This window comes from Felis catus, chromosome D1 (assembly GCF_018350175.1).
Source record: "Felis catus isolate Fca126 chromosome D1, F.catus_Fca126_mat1.0, whole genome shotgun sequence".
NCBI lineage: Eukaryota > Metazoa > Chordata > Mammalia > Carnivora > Felidae > Felis > Felis catus.
This window is the reverse complement of record NC_058377.1, coordinates 87,879,896-87,898,624: the sequence shown is the minus strand read 5'-3', so window position 1 is coordinate 87,898,624 and position 18,729 is coordinate 87,879,896. Positions and strand designations below refer to the sequence as shown.

At 44.2% G+C, this 18,729-nt stretch overlaps 2 long non-coding RNA genes across 2 annotated transcripts; one reads left to right on the top strand and one right to left on the bottom strand.

Annotated features, from left to right (window-relative positions):
* Window positions 1–3,628: 3,628 nt before the first annotated feature.
* Window positions 3,629–16,599, bottom strand: LOC123380561. The gene is made up of 3 exons (XR_006586498.1): window positions 16,307–16,599; window positions 12,209–12,435; window positions 3,629–4,868 (listed from the first exon to the last, which is right to left on the bottom strand). It is a non-coding gene; the product is annotated as an uncharacterized LOC123380561 (long non-coding RNA).
* LOC123380562 lies at window positions 15,579–16,532 on the top strand. The gene is made up of 2 exons (XR_006586499.1): window positions 15,579–15,724; window positions 16,234–16,532. It is a non-coding gene; the product is annotated as an uncharacterized LOC123380562 (long non-coding RNA).
* Window positions 16,600–18,729: the final 2,130 nt, after the last annotated feature.

The following is an 18,729-nucleotide window of genomic DNA, read 5'->3' as shown; positions in this document are numbered from 1 at the left end:
GGACAGCATAGGTCTAGAATTCTCTACCGATCCTTCTGCAGACCCCTTAAATCCCTGGAGGGTCTTTTCTTTCAATCTTTATAAGCGATGAAGAGCCCAACCCTTTGGTTTTGAGTAGGAATAGCTTGCTACTTAACCCTCCAACTGCACAATTATTTCCATCACTCCCAGAGATAGGCTGGCAAATTCAGGGACCTTCCATGACAGTACCTATCACCCCCCACCCTGCTTATGCTATATTCATACCTTGTTTGTGTTTCATACTCTGGCTCTTTCTGTACTTTATCCTTTTATTTATTTATTCTACTTATTTTTTAAGTAGGCTTCACACCCAGCACAGAGCCTAACATGAGACTTGAACTCATGACTCTGAGATCAAGACCTGAGCTGAGATCAAGAATTGGGTGCTTAACTGACTGAGGCATCCAGGTGCTCCCTATACTTTAACCTTTTAAAACATACCTTTACTGGGTGTTTTTTCCCCTCAGAGCCCACTTCAGGGCTTAGGGGATAATGGTGATAAGGGCTGCTGGGCAAAATGAACTGCGGTACTCTTTCTTGGGAACTAGCATGCATCAACCCACTTCAAGACTACAGATAATACGTGGCGATGGGGCAGAACAGCAAGAGCAGTGGAACCGGAAAGGATTTAGAGAACTCCCAGTCTGGTGTTTGTTTGTTTGCTTCTAAACTGAGGTATAATTTGCATAACGTAAAATTAATCATTTTCAGTGTACAATTCAAAGACATTTAGTACATCCACAACATTTGCAACCATCACCTCCGTCTAGTACTAGGACATTTTCATCACTCCAGAGGAAGCCCCATCCTCATGAAGCAGTCACTCCCCATTACCCCCTTCCTGTAGCGCCTGGCGACCCCTGCTTTCTGCTTTCTGCTTTCTGGATTTGCCTGTTCTGGATATCCCACGTAAATGGATCGTGCAATGCACAACCTTTTGTGTCAGGCTTCTTTCACTTAGCATGATGTTTTTGAGGTTCACCATGCTGTTGCCTGTATCACCACTTTGTTCCTGTTTACTGATGAATAATATTCCGCTGCATGTATATACCACATTTTATTTATCTATTCATCTGCTGATGGACATTCAGTTTGTTGCTGCCCTTTGACTATTGTGAATGAACATGGGGATACAAGTTTTTGTTTGAATACTTGTTTTCAATCCTTTTATGCATATACGTAGGGGTACAATTGCTGGGCCACCTGGTAATTCTTTGTTTAGCTTTTTGAGGAATGGTTGATCTGTTTTCCAAAGTGGCTGAGCCATTTGACATTTCTACCAGGAAATTAGGGGGGGTTCCAGCCAATTTCCACATTCTTGCTAATCCTTGTTATTTTCCACCATTTGTTTCGTCTTTTTTTTTTCTTTTTTTAAATTATAGCCACCCAGTGGGTATGAAATGGTATCTCGCTGTGTTTTTTTTTTTTACGAAAAATATTTTAAATTAATAAATTTTGTAAATTTAATTTTTAATGTTTTAAAGCAGTTTCAGGTTCATAGCAAAATTGAGTAGAAAGTCCAGAGTGTTGCCATCTACCCCTGCCTCCACACATGCACAAGCTTCCCCACTGCGGAAACCCTCCACCACAGTGGTGCATTCCAAAATTGATGACATCACACTGACACACCATCATCACTCAAAGTCCATAGCTTGCATCAGGGCTCACTCTTCATGTTGTATATCCTCTGGATTTTGACAACTGCGCAATGACACCTGTACCACCATTGTAGCATCATACAGAGTAGCTTTACTGCCCTAAAAATCCTCTGTGCTCTGTCTCACTGTGGTTTTGATTTGCATTTCCCTAGTGTCTAATGATGTCCAGCCTCAGTCTAGTGGTTTTTAAAAACCATTTTTTAATGTTTATTTATTTTTGAAGGAGAGAGGAACAGAGTGTGAGCAGGGGAGGGTCAGAAAAGAGGGAGACACAGAATCCGAAGCAGGCTCTATAGGCTCTGAGCTGTCAGCACAGAGCCCGATGCGGGGCTCAAACCCAGGAGCTGTGAGATCACGACCCGAGCCGAAGTCAGATGCTGAACTGACAGAGCCACCCAGGTGCCCCTCAGTCTAGTGGTTTTTAAGCAGCGCCTTGAGAAGCTTCCTGAGGGATCACCACAGAAGAGAAGACCCAGCAAGTAGCAACAGTATTGAGCAACGTCCTCCCCTACCACAATCACTCTGCTTGTGTCCATGGGGCATGTTTGACTTATTCAATATTCCATTTGAGCAGCAGGTTTTGAGGCTGACATAAATTTGACAGTCATCTACCTGGTCTTGTATACATTTTACATATGACACAACTGAAATCATAAGAAGCAAAGATACTTGGCTAGTGTCTTGAGATTGGCAACTTCCAAAAGCAGTAATGGAGCCCTACTTCTCTGACTCCTGGTCCCATTCTCTTTCAACACTATTGCCCTGTCATTAGTAATAACAATAATGACAACCACCACGTAGTAAATGCTTGCCATGGGGCGGGCAATGTGGTGATACCATCACATAACTCCCTTGGAATAATTCCAGAAGGTTCATGCCATCATGAGGCACGTAGCACGCTTAGGATGGATATCTTCACCGTGGCCTGCCAGACTCCTCTCCAACCTCATAGGTATAGCTCCTTTTCTACTCCATAACTCTGCTCCAGCCACACCGTGTGTGAAGACCAGCATATGCCAGTCTCAAGGCTTCATGCTAAATGATGAACTTTTACAGTGGCTTAAATAAAAGAATTATTGGGGCACTCGGATGGCTCAGCTGGTTGAACGTCCGACTCTTGATTTCAGCTCATGTCTTGATCTCACGGTTGGTGAGATTAAGCCCTGCGGTGGGCTCTGGGCTGACAGTGCGGAGCCTGCTTGGGATTCTCTCTCTCCCCGTCGCTCTCTGCCCTTCCCGTCACCCCCCTCTCTCTCTCTCAAAAACAAATAAATAAAAATTAAAAAAAAAATAAAGGAGTTTTTACTTTGTCACCTAAAGGAGGTCTGGAGGGAAACAGACCTCTGACTTGAGGGTCGTTAGAGATTCAAGCTGCTTTTTTTTCTGCTCTGTCACCTTAGAGTGTATCTTCCATTTTAATGGTTCAAGATGGTGTTGGACCACTAGGAACTCTACTTGTGTTCTAGGCAGCAGGAAGAAGGAGGGGGAGGAGGGCAAAAAAAAAAAAGCACTTACCAGCCCAATCAATTTCCTCCCAGCAGCCTTCCCAGAGACCCCATGTAATGTCTATTTCTATCTCATTTGGCCTCAGCTAATTGCAAGAGGAGCTGGGAAATGAAAATTTCTTAGCTTATCTTTTGTCACACCAAGTAAATTTGGGGTTCTATCCTAAAGAATAAGGTGAATATGGATATTTTGAGACACCCAGGGTCTACCACAGATGTTAATCAGAGCCTTTTTTAATAGTGAACATTTGGAAATAACATAAATATCTGAAAGCATGATTGGCTCAATAAATTAACTGATTCATTAATATCATGCATGCTTAAATCATACATTTTATTTTGTTTTTTAAATTTATTTGTTTATTATGGGGGGGGGCAGGAAGAGGCAAGGAGAGAGGGAAAGAGAATCTCAAGCAAGGTCTGCACTGCCAGCACAGAGCCTGATGTGGGGCTTGAACTTATGAACTGTGGGTTCATGACCTGAGCCAAAATCAAGAATCAGACGCTTAACCAACTGAGCCACCCAGGTGCCCCTAAATATTACATTTTAGAAGAATATTTAACAGCATGGTAAAATGCTTATGGTACTATGTTGAGGAAAAAAGAAATTACTACTTTCCTAAGAAAACAATTAAGATACTCTATAAGAACCATAAATGAGGAACAGCCACTTGATGATATAAAAGAATTATGGTACTCTGGTTACCTTTTAAAAAGAGTCCTTATCATTTAGTAATGTATTTATGGATGAAATGATACGGTGTCTGGAATTTGCTTGACAGTGGAGGAGGGAAAATGGTGGGGAGGTAGGCTCAGAGAGGGTAAACCACTTACTTGAGGCCACAGAGCCAGTAAGTAGTAGAGCTGGGTTTTAAACTCAGGCAGGATGACTCCAGAGTTTAATACACAGGAAAAAGCAGCAGACTGCATGGCATTTACGTGCAGCTCTGTTAAGAAGGCAGCATCCATCATACAGTTGGCACACTAAATTTTCAAGTCCCTGACAAAGCCATGGGTCTGTGAAAACTCAGGAAAGAAGACCCCGGTACTTCTCCCAGGGAATGAGGAGCTGTTATGGGCATCTATTGTAGAGATCAGAAGGACAGGCTTTCAACGTCCCACTTAGGTTAAGGAGACGCTGGACAGACGGTCGGTTGGCGTGGATCAGTTTGGTCTTATGGGTTGTTTACCGCTCTTACAGTTTTGGTTAGCTCACTCCCATGGTATACTGGTTGTCGAGTATTTAATATCTCCCTGGAAGAGCGAACTGGTCTTGTTTGTAAGGATTTAAAATTTAGACAATCTTCTCAGAGGAGTCTGGGAAGATTCTCAGAAAATGATAGACAGCTCTCTGGCTTGGGTAGATAACCAAGCCACACGCTTGATGGCCCTTCAAAGTCCTGCGCAGGCCCCACAATCTCGTAAAACACTGTTAGATTGGCCACTCTTGTTTGGAGAAAACAATCAGTCAAACCACAAAGTCAAAAACGAAGTTCTACAGTAGAAATATGTATTTGCCGTCCCCTTCCGTAGTTACTCTACCTCTGTATTCCTTTGGAGAACTAGCTCTCCTCTCCATTTCCCTTCTCAGTGGAACCGTCCATCATGGTGCCCCGTCCTTCCAGGTCAAGAGAGGGCCATGTGACCCAGTCAGGCTGCTCAGATGCTCTCTTGGAATATGAATCTTGGGTCAAAACACACAAAGACAGAAAATCACACAGGTGCATCCCTAAATAACACCTTCAAGAGAGAAAACCCCGGTTTCTAATATTTCTGAGAACCAGATATTTAGCCTTTTTTTTCATCAATTACACCTCATAGCCTGACAGTAATTTTTATTTCTGAAGTTATCCAGAGTCTGTTTCTGTTGTCTGTAACAATGAAAACCCCTTACTCACGTGGGGGTCAATATCAGATGTCAGTGCTTAAAAACAGACCCTTCCTTCCTGGTCCAAACACCCCCCCCTAACCCCAGAACCTAAGTCCTTTCTCCTCCATTTTCTTCCAGAGCATCCTGGGCCAGAGTGGAAAAGGGCTCTTGTCAATGTGCTAAGCTTTACCTTGAGGGATAAGTGAGGACACCCTTTAAATTACCTATAAAACCCTTTGATTCACTCAGCAGAGGTTGCCATGGGCAATTTGCTAAGCTTATTGATTATTTTCTGTTTAAATTAAAGTTTGATGTCCTGGAACAGGCTGTGCAGTGCATGGAGTTAATGGAAAAGGTTGAGATCCAGGGGAGAGACACTCACTGGGGAAATGGAGGGTATTCAAGGGGAAAACAGGGAGTCTATGAAGAGGAGATTGTCAGCACCAAGTTGTAGTAAATATGATGGCGATAAAAAAGATAGAGAATGGAATTCTTTTATGGAAAAGGGCAGCCCCCTGGACATTTAAAGCCTCAGGAAGACAGTGGGAAAAAATGTATTCATGCCACAAATATTTGTCATGTATCTGTTATGTGCCAGGCATTGTGCTGGGCGCTAGGGGAGAATAGCATGGAAGGCACAATCCCTGACTATGTGTTGCATCAGTGGTTCTCAAAGTATGATCCCTGGCACAGCAACATCCCCATTGCCTGGAAATGTTGGGCCATGCAGATTCTCAGGGCCCACCCCAGACCTACTAAATCAGAAACTCTGGAAGTGGAGGCCATCCCTTCCAGATAAATCCGATGCATGCCATCCATCTGATGACGCGGTCTCAGCTGTCTGAGAACCACTGCTCTAGGAGCGAGGCCTGGAGTTCTGCCAGCCTGGAGCTCAGTTTGTGTTGGTGTTATCACTGACAACATCTGGTGAGTATTTATCATTCCCAGATGTTGTGCTCAGTGGGACACGTGAGTTGTGTCACTTCATCCTCAGAACCACCTTGTTATTAGAAGACGAAATGGAGGCACGCTGAAAGCAAGTGGGTAGGTAGAATTCAAATGCCGGAGACTAACCACACTGCTCTACAGTCTCCCAAACCCCAAACTCCCACAAGCTCTGTGACGCATCCTGCCCTGGTCAAAGCTGACCTTCAGATAGAGACAGAACCATGGTTTCCCCTAGATGAGATACGTTGTGCAGCTGGGTTTCAGATGCTTGAGGAAGAAGAGGAAGGAAATGAAGGGCAAGAAGCATGGAGTGGACTGGGAAGGAGGCAGGGGGCGTGTTGGCCTTCAGGGAGAAGCCAGGCCCACAGACCCACAGGCATCGTTTGTCCTCATCTTACGGGAGGCGAGCATTCAAAATCACCGCATATTGATCACGTATGGGGAAATCTTGTCACTGCAGGCAGAAAGGGATTTCATGTCACGATGCCTAAATTCAAGCCCTTTAATTCTTCCACTTATGGTGTGTGTTCATTTCCTGTTGCTGCTGTAACAAAATCAGTAGTCGCTCCATATTTCTGCTGTAACAAATTACCAAAAACTTCGTGACTTAACCCACCATGAGTGTATTATCTTACGGTTCTGGAGGTCAGACGTCTAGAGTCAGGGTGTTGGCAGGGTTGTGTTGCTTCCGGAGGCTTCAGGGGAGAATCCATGTCCTTCCCTTTTCCAGCTTCTGGATGCTGCTTGCAATCTTTGGCTTGTGGCCCCCTCTTTGTCTTCAAAGTCAGCAGTGTAGCATTTTCTCTCCTGTCTGACCTCTGCTGTTCTCACATCTTCTGTCTCTGATTCATAGCCCCCTGTGTCCCTCTTACAAGAAACTTCGTGATTATACTCGGCCCAACTAGATAATCCAGGATGATCTCATCTCCAAATCCTAACGTGATCCATTAGCAAAGTCATTTTGCCCTGTAAGGAACATATTCACAGGTTCTGGGAATTAGGATATGCACGAATGGTGCATTGGGAGTTGCACCATTGCAACTTGGCAAGTGCAAGTTGCACTTGGCAAGTGGTGTTGGGGGGCGGATTATTCTGTCCACCATACTTGGTGATCTCTTAGGAAAGTCACTTTTCTTTCTCAAAGTTTCTAAACTCTACCCAAAATGGGGATTATAACAATTCTTGGTCCTAATCTTACAGGGCTATGATTGAAATGAGCATGTGTGTCATTTCAATCACATTTGTAAATACTATTACTGCCTCAGTTTCCTCATCTGACAAATGGGGACGAGCGATGTTTCTTCCTCATTTGGTGAAGAGTATGTATTGCTTACTTACCCTGAGCCACGTCGTGTTCACGTTGCATTGGAAAGGACGTGCCACAGCATCTGCTGCACCCAAGACACTCAGAAAAGTGTAGTTGCAGTAATTGTGTGAGTTAGTTAGGTTTTAGAGTCTTAAATCTGTGTCAGCAACAGACAGCGATGAGGTCAATCCTCTTGAGGAACCAACCATCTGATGACTCATATCACCGTGCAATGTTTGGAAGAGAGGCAATAGGCTCAGGTCCCAAGATGCACCAGTGATCGGGAACTTGGGAGGACGTCCACTGAGCCGACTGAGGGTCGGAATGACCCTCTGCCCCTACCCTGTGGTAGGGGACGGGGTCAAGGCTGCGTGTGCCCACCGGAGGCCGTTATTACCACTCCCCTGGATCTGCGTTTGTTGGTGATCAGGGGAACAAAAAGCAGCAGCCGGGTCCACCAGAAGAGAGACATTAAAGTTGATTAAGTGAGTGGGCCAATTAGCGTCTGGCTTCATGCAGTGTGGAGTTAATTAGCCTCTACAAAACAACAACAGCTGCTTTAATGGTTGGGCAAGAGGCCCAGCAGAGAGGAGCCATGGGAAGAGAAGTGATAGGGCTAGTGCTTAATAACTTGGCTGCAGTGGGCCCTGCCCCACTAAAAATGTAGAACAAAGCCCTGGGCAAACTTCTTTGCATGCTTCTAGACAGTACATGGGGCGGAGAACCAGACCCTTCTAGTGTCCTCCCCCTAGGGAGAGGCCAACCTCAGACCTCAGACCCGAGTTTCTTTTTAAGACTGTTTAGCACAACTTAGTTTGCAATCTCACTGAAATCACTACCCTACACATTTCGTCTTGATCCTGAACTTCATAACGCACATTGTTTCCTCATGTTGGTATTTTTTCCTTATTACAAAAGTAATCCATATTATGCGGGTAGCATTTGGAAAGCATATAGAAATACAGGGGGACAAAAATAGTCCCTCCACCTTGAAATAAAACCTTTCACTCCTTAACCGTTTGTCTCTTGCTAAATGCTGTTCAAAGTGTTCAGACTAATTATACATCAGTTTTGGTTTTTCTCTATGCAAATATATATGTTTTACAAATTAGACTCACCGTGTATGACCTTATTAACCTACTGTTTAGCAATATGCCATGAACATTTTCCTTATCTCATTATAATTTTTTTATTAATTTTATTTTTTTAAATTTATGTCCAAATTAGTTAGCGTATAGTGCAGCAATGACTTCAGGAGTAGATTCCTTAATGCCCCTTACCCATTTAGCCCATCCCCCTTCCCGCAACCCCTCCAGTAACCCTCTGTTTGTTTCATTATACTATTTTTTAAACTACTCGGTCTCTGTGGTTCCACTCATTAAGCTATATTTTAGTTGTCCATTTATTTATGCCTTTTGCTTCCTCTTCCAACAAAGTTTTTGAGGGCAGAGACAACATTTTTTTAACCACTATATCCCCAGTGCTTGAAACCACGCCAAGCATGGGGTAGACACTCATTTCAAATGTGACGAATGAGTAAGCAAATGAGGGAACAAATGTAACCAATCCCTTCTTAAGGGCCACTGAGGTTGCTTCCACTTCTTTACCATTATAAAAAATGCTGTTATAGGAGTTAAGATTAGGTTCTTACTACAAGTGACAGAAAATCTCCCGAAACAATGGCTTAAGCAAGATTTAAAAGTTTCTCTTTTGCAAGAGTCCAGGAAGCAGGTCAAAGGCTGGAATAGTGCTGTGCCACCCGTTGGCGTGGACTCCATTTCCAAAGTCACCTCATTGTTCAAAATGGCTGCTAAATCTCCAGCCACGTTCCAGCCAAAAGCAAGAAAAGGAAGGGAAAAGAAGGATGCATATGGCTCTTCATGGAAGCTTCGTACATCCCCTCTGCTTGCTTTCTAATTAGTTATAATTTGCTCACATGACCATATCTAACTGCAAGGGAGTCTGGGAAATGTAGTCTTAATTATGCAGCTAATATTCAGGGAAGAAAGGGAAGAAAATTGGGGGACCATTAGCTGGGATGGCTCCTGAACTTATGGATCGACCCCAGCCCCTCAAGCTGGCCCTTCCCTAACGTGACCCTTAGTTTTTCCATACAGGGATCTGGTCAAGTCAGCCTGACTTCTTCAACTGAGACCTGGGACCAGTGCCCTGGAGGGTTTCAGAGCCTTCACTTCCTTGCTGTATACTTCATCTCGCCAGTTGACATAGTCATCGCCAAAGATTGACTCAATAAAGATGCCCCATTTCCCGGAGGATGTTTTTCCAATTAGTGCAAAGAGGAAGTTCCAGCTGTGAGGACAGGAATCTGGGTTTCTGAAATGCAATGATTATTAGTAACAATCAATCAAACAGCCTCATAGGACAAGGGAGAGAAAGCCAGTGCTCAAGGATGCTATGTGGGACAAGGATGACGGGCTGCCTGTAACAAGAGGCGGTATGGCTCAACCGCAACGTGGCCAAGCCCCTGAGACAGTGAGGGACTTTGTAACAAGGTTTTACTGCCTGCAGTAAAAATCCTGCCAAAACGCATTCAGGAACGTGTGGGGAGACGTGTATTCATTATTATGCCCCTAGCAGCTATCACAGGAAACCATCTGGGCTCAGTTGGCCTATAAATTTGCAACTTGCAGTTGGGTGGGCTACAGGGAATCGGCCAAGCGGGAAGTCAAGGTGTGAAGTGGGTCTGGCAGGTTCCATACACAGGGCTAGCTCAGAAAGTCACCATTCCTGGCAGGATTTTTCTTTTTAATTTTTTTTTTTTATGGTGAAATGCATCACACATACAGAAAAGTGCACGAAACATAAATGCACACTTAAACAAATTATCAGAAAGTAAGCACATGTGTGTAGCAATCACCCAGGTCAAGAAATCGGGCATTGCCAACCCCCAGAAGCCTCTCATGTGTCCTTTCCTAAACATACTGCCTTCTTTCCCCACGAAGATTACGACCCTGACTTTAATGAGTATAACTGCTTTGCCTCACTTTACTGTTTTGTCATTTGGGTATTCACCCCAAAATGGTATAATTTAGTTTGCCTACTTAAAAACAAATGTTTATTTATTTATTTTGAGAGAGAGAGAGAGAGAGAGAGAGAGACAGAGAGAGAGGGCAGAGAGGGAGAGAGAGAATCCCAAGCTTAGGCTCCACGCTGTCAGCACAGAGCCCAACACAGGACTCAAACTCACAAACCGTGAGATCACGATCTGAGCCGAAACCAAGAGTCTGGCACTTAACCAACTGAGCCACCCAGGTGCCCCTAGTTTGCTTATTTTTTAACTTTATATTGTTGTATAGAATCACAGAGTCCATATTCTTTTGTGTCTGGATCTGTTTCCGTGTGTGTTCCATGTCATCATTTTAGTATTTATCCATACGGCACAAGACTCTAGTTTGTCCGTTTTCATTCCTGAATATTATTCCACTTATCTCTTTTACTGCTTTTAGACATTTTTACAGTTCCTGGACGCTGGGGTTCTTTTCAGGTTGAAGTTATTACAGATAATGTGGCTATGAATATTCTTGGATGCAAATCCTTGCGCACATGTGTATGAGTTCATCCACAGCTGTGATTCTCAAACTCCAGTGTTCGTGAAAATAGCCAAGAGCTTGTTAAAATGCAGATTCCCGCTCCTTCTCCCTAAAGATTCAGATTCAGCAAGTCTAGGGTGGCGCCCATGCAGTTTCATTTTCAACAAAGTTTTAGGTGTTAACGAGGCTGCTGATGCCTGGACCGCCCTTGAGTAGCACTGGAGAGCTGGCATTGGCAAACCTTAGCCCATGAACTCAACCAGGCCCACCACCTGCTTTTGTATGGTCCAGGAGCTGAGAAAGCCTTTACATTTTTAAATGGTTGAAAAAAAATTCAGAGAATAATGTGTCCTGACCCATGAAAGTCAGGTGAATTCTAATTTCAGTGTCCACGAATAAAGTTTTATTGGCACACAGCTATGCCAATCCCTTTATGTACTATATGTGGCTGCTTCCGTGCTTAGTAGAGTTGAGTAAATGTGGCAGAGAGCACTTTACCTGTTGGTCTTTTACAGAAAAGTTGTGCTGATACATGATCTAGAATGCGTGCTTTTGAGTGGAATTAGTTGTAACACCTTTACTGGACAACATCAGTTCTCTAAGGTTTTTAGGTTATCACCTCCTCATGACTAGAGGAGGAAAAGGAGACAGAGAGGTGAAGAAACTTCCCCAAGGTCACACAGTGAAAGGCGGGGCGGACATATGGATACGAATCTGCCACAGTCTGTGGTCTTTGCCACAGAACCAGCCTGCTTCCAGTTGCCACAGAACAGTGGGATCTTTCAGACAGAACCGGTTTTCCAGATGGTTAAAGTGTGGTTCTGCTTAGAAGAAAGTTAGGAGCCTCTAGACCCCTCCAGCCCAATGATTCTGATTCTCAGCCCCACGTCACGGCAACTAGCAGGGTGATCTTAGCTAGCAACCCAAACCTGCTGAGCCCCAGTTTATTCTTCTGACAAATGCAATACGCAGAATGCACCTCGTAGGCTGTTGCGTTGATTAATGAGATAATATATATCCTATGTCCTACAAAAGGGAGGCACTTGCTAATTTATTTCCCTCCACCCAAGGACACAGGAAACTTTAAAAAGACAGACCCCAGCCTTTTCCTGTCACTTGGCCTCTGGTTATTGTCCTGGGTGTAATGGAGTGGAAAACTCTATACATGGCTCCCTCTGACAGTGAATTTCTAATCTCAGAAAACTTAATGGTTTTTGTCAACCTGATTGTCCAGTGAGAGTGGATTAGGGGAATGACTTCCTTGTCACTGGAAAGTTGACTTGCTTCACAACGTTTTTCCTGGTGCCAGTGGGAGGCATGATCGATACTACACAGACCTAAATACTTACCTGTGGTTTCAGGGCTGAGGACAAAGGTTGGGCATTCCATTTAAGTGCCTTCAGCCATTTCCAAGTAGACCCAGGCGTAATGTGCATTAAGCGGTTTAGGCTGGTGACCCGGAGCTCTGCAGTCTGAGGGGCAAACCCGAAATCAAGCAGTTGCTTTCTCCCGACCCGCGAAGCAGAGGGCCCTCTGGCTCATGCTGGATTTGTCTTCTCAGCTCCAGTTTTCCCATCTGGGAGAGGAAGGTCCATTAGTTACTGTCAGCACCACGAGGGAAGGATGGCCTTGCTTTTTTCTGTATCAGGACTTCGTGGACACAATGTGCTGAAGCACAAATGGACAGCGACTACTAATCAAAATCTGGTTTCAAATCCCTCCCCACTGGCATCTTGGGGGGGGAGGGGGGAAGGGTGTGAATTTCTTGCACCAGGCACCTCCACAGCGGACGAACCGAGAGTCAGACCTCAACACAGAGCACCTGCCAGAACTTAGTCACCTAAGGAAACTCCTGCCCTGTCTGGCAGAGCTCTCTCAGTCCAGGAGGGCAACACAAAGCCCTATTTTATTTGAGACCCTTGAAACTATCTCACTTCCTCAGGGACGTCATCTCTGGTCTTTCCGATGAGGCAGGCCCTCCGTACTTTACCTTCATGACACTCATGCTAATTAGAAATGAAGCAATATGTAAATCAATTAGAATATAAGCTCCAGGAAGTCAAGGACATTTGCCTGCTTCGTTCCCTGCCGATTCACAGTGCTTAGAAACATCTTGGCACATAGTAGATGTTCAATGACTACTTGTGAATACATTAATTAATAAATTTATGTAATTACCTGTTTCGGACGTGCCTCCCCTCTTTGACTGGAACTCCCATGAGAGAAAGAGCTGTATCTGTCTTATTCTCCCTGTTCTGGTTCTTGTTCTCCCCAGGACAAACCCTGGCACATAATAGGCACTCAATAAATAGTGAAAAGTAGAATACTTAAAACTTTTTATATTGAATTAATGATATTAATTTTATTTAGGTAATAAAAACCCTGGGGCGCCTGGGTGGCTGGGTCGGTTGAGCACCCAGATGACTTCGGCTCAGGTCATGATCTCTAGGTTTGCAAGTTGAGTTCGAGCCCTTCATGGGCTCGCTGCTGTCAGCATAGAGCCCTTTTCAGGTCCTCTGTCTTCCTTTCTCTCTCTGCCCTTCCCCTACTCTCTCTTTCTCTCTCTCTGTCTGTCTCAAAAATAAATACAACATGAAAAAAAAAAAGAAAGAAAAGAAAAATAAGGTGAAAGGGCGCCTGGGTGGCTCAGGCCACGATCTCGTGGTTCCTGAGTTTGAGCCCCTCATCAGGCTCTGTGCTGACATCTCAGAGCCTGGGGACTGCTTTGGATTCTGTGTCTCCCTCGCTCTCTGCCCCTTCCCTGCTCATGCTCTGTCTCTCTCTTTCTCTTTTGAAAATAATAAATAAATATTAAAAAAAAGAAGAGTAATAAAACTTCAATATAGTTATTTTAGAAAAAGAGAATAAAGTAAAAGACCCCTGTCCCATTAATATCACCATTCATATAGCTACTTTAAGTATTTGATATTTTTCTTCCAGAGTTTTCCACTGTGTGTTTTACACATAATTGTAATCAGGTTATTTTAAGCCACACATATATGTGTGTGTGCGCGCACACACACACACACATCAACTGTCCAGGTGGCAGGGAGTTTTATGAATTTAAGAGCAGGAAGGGAGGCCTGGATGAATAATGTCTTTCTTATTGTTATAATTAATTGTTGGTCCTACAATGGGATTGATAACATCATGGGAACTGCTAGTGAAAAGCATTTCTCTCTAAAGTTTCACCTCTGGGGTCAAGGCAAATCTGGCTATGGAAAAAATTTGCAGGTTAGAAATAACCCACAGGAACATGCTTTATTTTTATGCTCGCAAATCAGGGAAACGCTGTGGCCGCTTCTGAACATAAACCTGTTTTGTACACTGCAGCGGGCTTAGTGGCTCAGGGCTCATTTTTTATTTGGATCATTATGTGGAAATCAACCCGGCTTCTTTCTTTAAGCCCCTAGTGATACATTGCCAACAAGTGACTTCAACTGTAATTACGGGAGTGAGGAAATTACTACATACCTTAAAAAACAAAACCAACCAAAACCCTGCTGTATTATATTCAAAATATGTTTCTAAGCGTTTAGAGGGGAAAGGTTCTACTCCTTGTAGAGACAGCCTATGTTAATGAAAAGCCTCTTAGTTTACCATGGGAAAAATTCATGCAAATTTCTTATTGACAAATAAGGTGGGCAGGAAGTTGAATGAACAAACAATTTACTCATCTATTGTTGGGGGGCCGCTTTAGGGGTCGGATACAGACTCTGTTGACTGGAGGAAAAGAGATATATCTTAATCTTAATGTTGATCTTGACCTTCTCCCCCCCCCCCCCCCGTTTCTTATCTGGAATAGAAAACAGGAGGAAGGAGTGGGGAGGGGGTGGTTATGGGAAATGAATAAAACAGCACTTCTTCAGGAGATGGGTTAGTGGAAAAACAGAGGAACTGGGGTCTAGTCTAGCTCTGCTCCTGCCTCAGGATGTGCATCAGTCACCTTATGGGTCTAGGGATGATGATGACCTCGTACCACCTTCACAGAGTTGTTGGAAGAATCTAGGAAAACCCTAGCTATTGGAAATACTTTAGAAAGCGTATAGTCAGGGGTGCCTGGCTGGCTCAGTTGGTTAAGCGACCGGCTCTTGATTTCGGCTCAAGTTATGATCTCACAGTTCGCGAGTTCAAGCCCTGCATTGGGCTCTGTGCTGCTGGTGCACAGCCTGCTTGGGACTCTGTCTCCCTCTCTCTGCTCTTCTCATTCTCTCTCTCTCTCAAAACAAATAAATAAACGTTTTTAAAAAAGCATATAGTCAAATGTTTTTATTTTATTTTATTTTAAACAAGAAACTGTTATTTTTTAATTTAATTTATTTATTAAAAAAATTTTTTTAATGTTTATTTATTTTTGAGAGAGAGAGACACACACACAGAGTGTGAGTAGGGGAGGGGCAGAGAGAGAGAGAGGGAGACACAGAATCTGAAGCAGGCTCCAGGCTCTGAGCTGTCAACACAGATCCCAACGTGGGACTTGAACTCACAAACCGTGAGATCATGACCTGAGCCGAAGTCAGACCCTTAACCGACTGAGCCATCCAGGCGCCCCTTATTTATTTATTTTTTAAAGTAATCTCTACACCCAGTGTGGGGCTTGAACTCACAACCCCAACTGCTGACTACCGACTGAGCTAGCCAGGCACCCCTCAAATGGTTTCAAAAGGAGCGCTAAGTCTCAGTATTGCAGGGGGGAAGCTATACTATTGCAAAGCCTGGTGAGGAATTTCAACATCCGAGCTCCAGCAGCTGTGAAGGAGACAAGCAGAGAATGAGCTGAGAACCCAGGACTTTTTGCATATTGGAGGCACTGAAAAAGAGAATGCAGTTTTCTTAAGCATGCAGAGGATTGCCAAAGTTAAGAGGTACTCGGTAATAGATGAGTTTAATGGGAAAGAGCATCTCTATCTGTTTCCACTTCTTTAAATTTTTTCTTTCTATGATGTTGACATATTATTAAAACTAAGATGGTAAAATAAGACAACTTATGCAAAAATTCTAAGAAAATTAGATTTCTAGAGCTAAATAGCAAATTTTATCTCATTTCCCCCAGTTGTTAACAACTGAAACTTCTGGGTCTGATAAACAATATATTCCCCTTAACAGACTCCATTTCTTTTTATCTTTTTGAATTCATGTATTCATTCAACAAATATGCATTGAATATCCAGCTGAATGTACAAAGAGGAAATAATTAGCTTCTCTAGGGCTGGTCTTCTAGTCCCAAATCTATTGTGCCTTGCAAAGATCCACAAAAAGAAACCAAAAAAGAAACCGCAAGATCAAAGCGCCATTCAGAATTCAGAAAAGAAACATCAAACGCACTAGCAGTGACTGATGGCTACATGTTTTCCTCTCTTTCCTGGGCACACAGACTCCATTTCAGTCTCCCTTGCATTTCGCTGTGGCCACAAAATGGAATTCTAGTCCACGGAATGAGATGTTACCTGCATCACTTTCAAGCCCGGCCCATAACAGCCTCCTACACAGCAGCTCCTTGGCTCATCCAGCCGGCTGAGATTGAGAGGAACTCAAGTGTTGAAGACGACAGAGCCTCCATCAGCCTGGATCCCTGCGTGACGACTGCCCAGAAGAAGCCCGCCCTGTGAACTGTGCCCCAATCTGATGCTATTATGAGAACACGAAATAAATTTAAATTATGGTGAGTCATTATACACTTGGAGGTGTCTTGTTTCAGCAGCTGCCCTACTTTAATACATATGGCAACTAAGTCCTCAAATTTGGGACCTGTGTGAAGGAACGGTAGAGAGAGATTTAACAGCAATGGATGCTTTTGCTATTTGTCATAAAAAGTTTCAAAGGGGGTTTGGGGTTCTCATTCCGATTAGCTCAGGGACGTGCCTTAGAGTAGGATCATCTTTATACTTTTCCCTACCTTGGTTCTTCCATGCAAGAAAGAGGTTTTTTTGTTTTGTGTTAAGTGCTTATTTTATTTATTTTTGAGAGAGAGCATGAGCAGGGAGGGACGGAGAGAGAGGGGGAGACACGGAATTTGAAGCAGACTCCAGGCTCTGAGCTGTCAGCACAGAGTCCAACCAGGAGCTCAAACTCACTGTGAGATCATGACCTGAGCCAAAGTCGGATACTTAACAGACTGAGCCACCCAGGTGTTCCAAGAAAGAGTTTTTATGTATAGATAGATAGATAGATACAGATATACATGTAGATTTTTTTTAAGGTGAAGTGCAACCATTATGGTCCAAAATGGTGGCAACCTGGGGCACCTGGGTGGCTCAGTCAGTTAAGCATCCGACTTCGGCTCAAGTCATGATCTCATGGTTCATGAGTTCTAGCCCCGAATCGGGCTCTGTGCTGACAGCTCAGAGCCTGAAACCTGCGTCAGATCCTGTGTCTCCCTCTCTTTCTCTCTTACCCTCCCCTGCTCACTCTCTGTCTCTCTCTGTCTCTCAAAAATGAATAAACGTTAAAAAAATTTTTTAAACTATAATGGCAGCCTACTAAACTCCTTCAGTGGCAGATGGAGATATGAAACCAGAATATAAGACATCAGGAAGAACCTAGTTTTCTGTGTCTCTGCTCATTGGGTTGTTCTGCCAACCCAAGCCTGCTAGGGTGCTCATAGTAAGGTCAGTCACCTATAGCCTGAGCTTTACCCAGGTCCTGGGCCAATGGGAGCATGGCCTCATAATATACCAGGACCCGGCAATCTATCAATGGGCAAGGGGGTCTGGAAAAAGGCTCTCTTCACTCTTTCAGCCTTTAGTTGGGATGCCTTGGTTGAAAGTGACAGAAAAGCCAAACCACACTGATTTAGCCTAACAGGGAATTTATTGATAAATGCAACTGAAAAACCCAGGGGCAGGGGCTAGCTCTGGGCACGACTGGATTCAAGGGCTCCAACAAAGCCATTAGGATGTGGTCTCCTTCTGCCCCTCCTCTTTGCTCTGCTCTTTCTCATCCTTCAGTCTCTGCTCCACGTGGTGACAAGATGGCTGCAGCAACACCAGCTACCTAAGGTGACTTCTCTGAACCAATCTCAGTGGCCAGGGAGGTACAGTGCTGTGACTGGCCAGATGTGGTCACATGGTGTACTCTGAAAGTTGGAAGTGGGGACTCTATACAAAGCATGGCGATTGAGAATAGAGACAAGATGGCCAGAGACTATCAAGGGCCATTATGAAAAATGAGGGGATGGGTGCCAGGAAGGCAAACCACACTGGGTACCAAGAGGTAAGAGGGCACTAAGCTCAGGTCAAAGCACTGTGCTGTACCTTTGTACTTCTATGCTCCCTGTGGCGCTAACCCACTTCCCTGACCTTCTAGAACCTGGGAGGGAAGACTAGAGCCCTAGCTCTGAACTCCAGCAGCAGGCTACAAATTCTGTCCCACTTGCCTAAGCCCTCACTTAGGGCTGGTTTCTAGGCTTTCCTGAAGTTGGCTTTATATCACACAGGAGTATGGGGCATGGGGTATCAGCTTTGAACTCTTTAGTAGAATTCCTGCCTGTGCATCTTGCTGTTAGCTTCTCGCACTACTCTGCTGTCTGATCTCTGTTGCCATCTATTTCCCATACACTGTCTGCCTGCTCTATGCTCTATCAAGTTGGGCTCCTTGGTTTTTAGCATCTGCCTAAATTCCACTTAGGTTTTGGCTCATACGCCTTTGAACTTCATTGTCAAGTTCTCAAGAGAGGAGTTTCCATCTGTTGTGGTGTTTCCGGTTCCTGCTTTCCCTCTTCTCCCAGCCTCAGTCCCTCTTGCTCACACAACCAGCCCTGCTCTGCAATTGAGTCATCTCTAGACGCTATTGGCCCTGTAGGCTTAAAGGATGTGAGGGTTGGGGATTAGCAGCCAAGAGAGAGAGACCTCTGGATCTCCCTGGGTCAGGG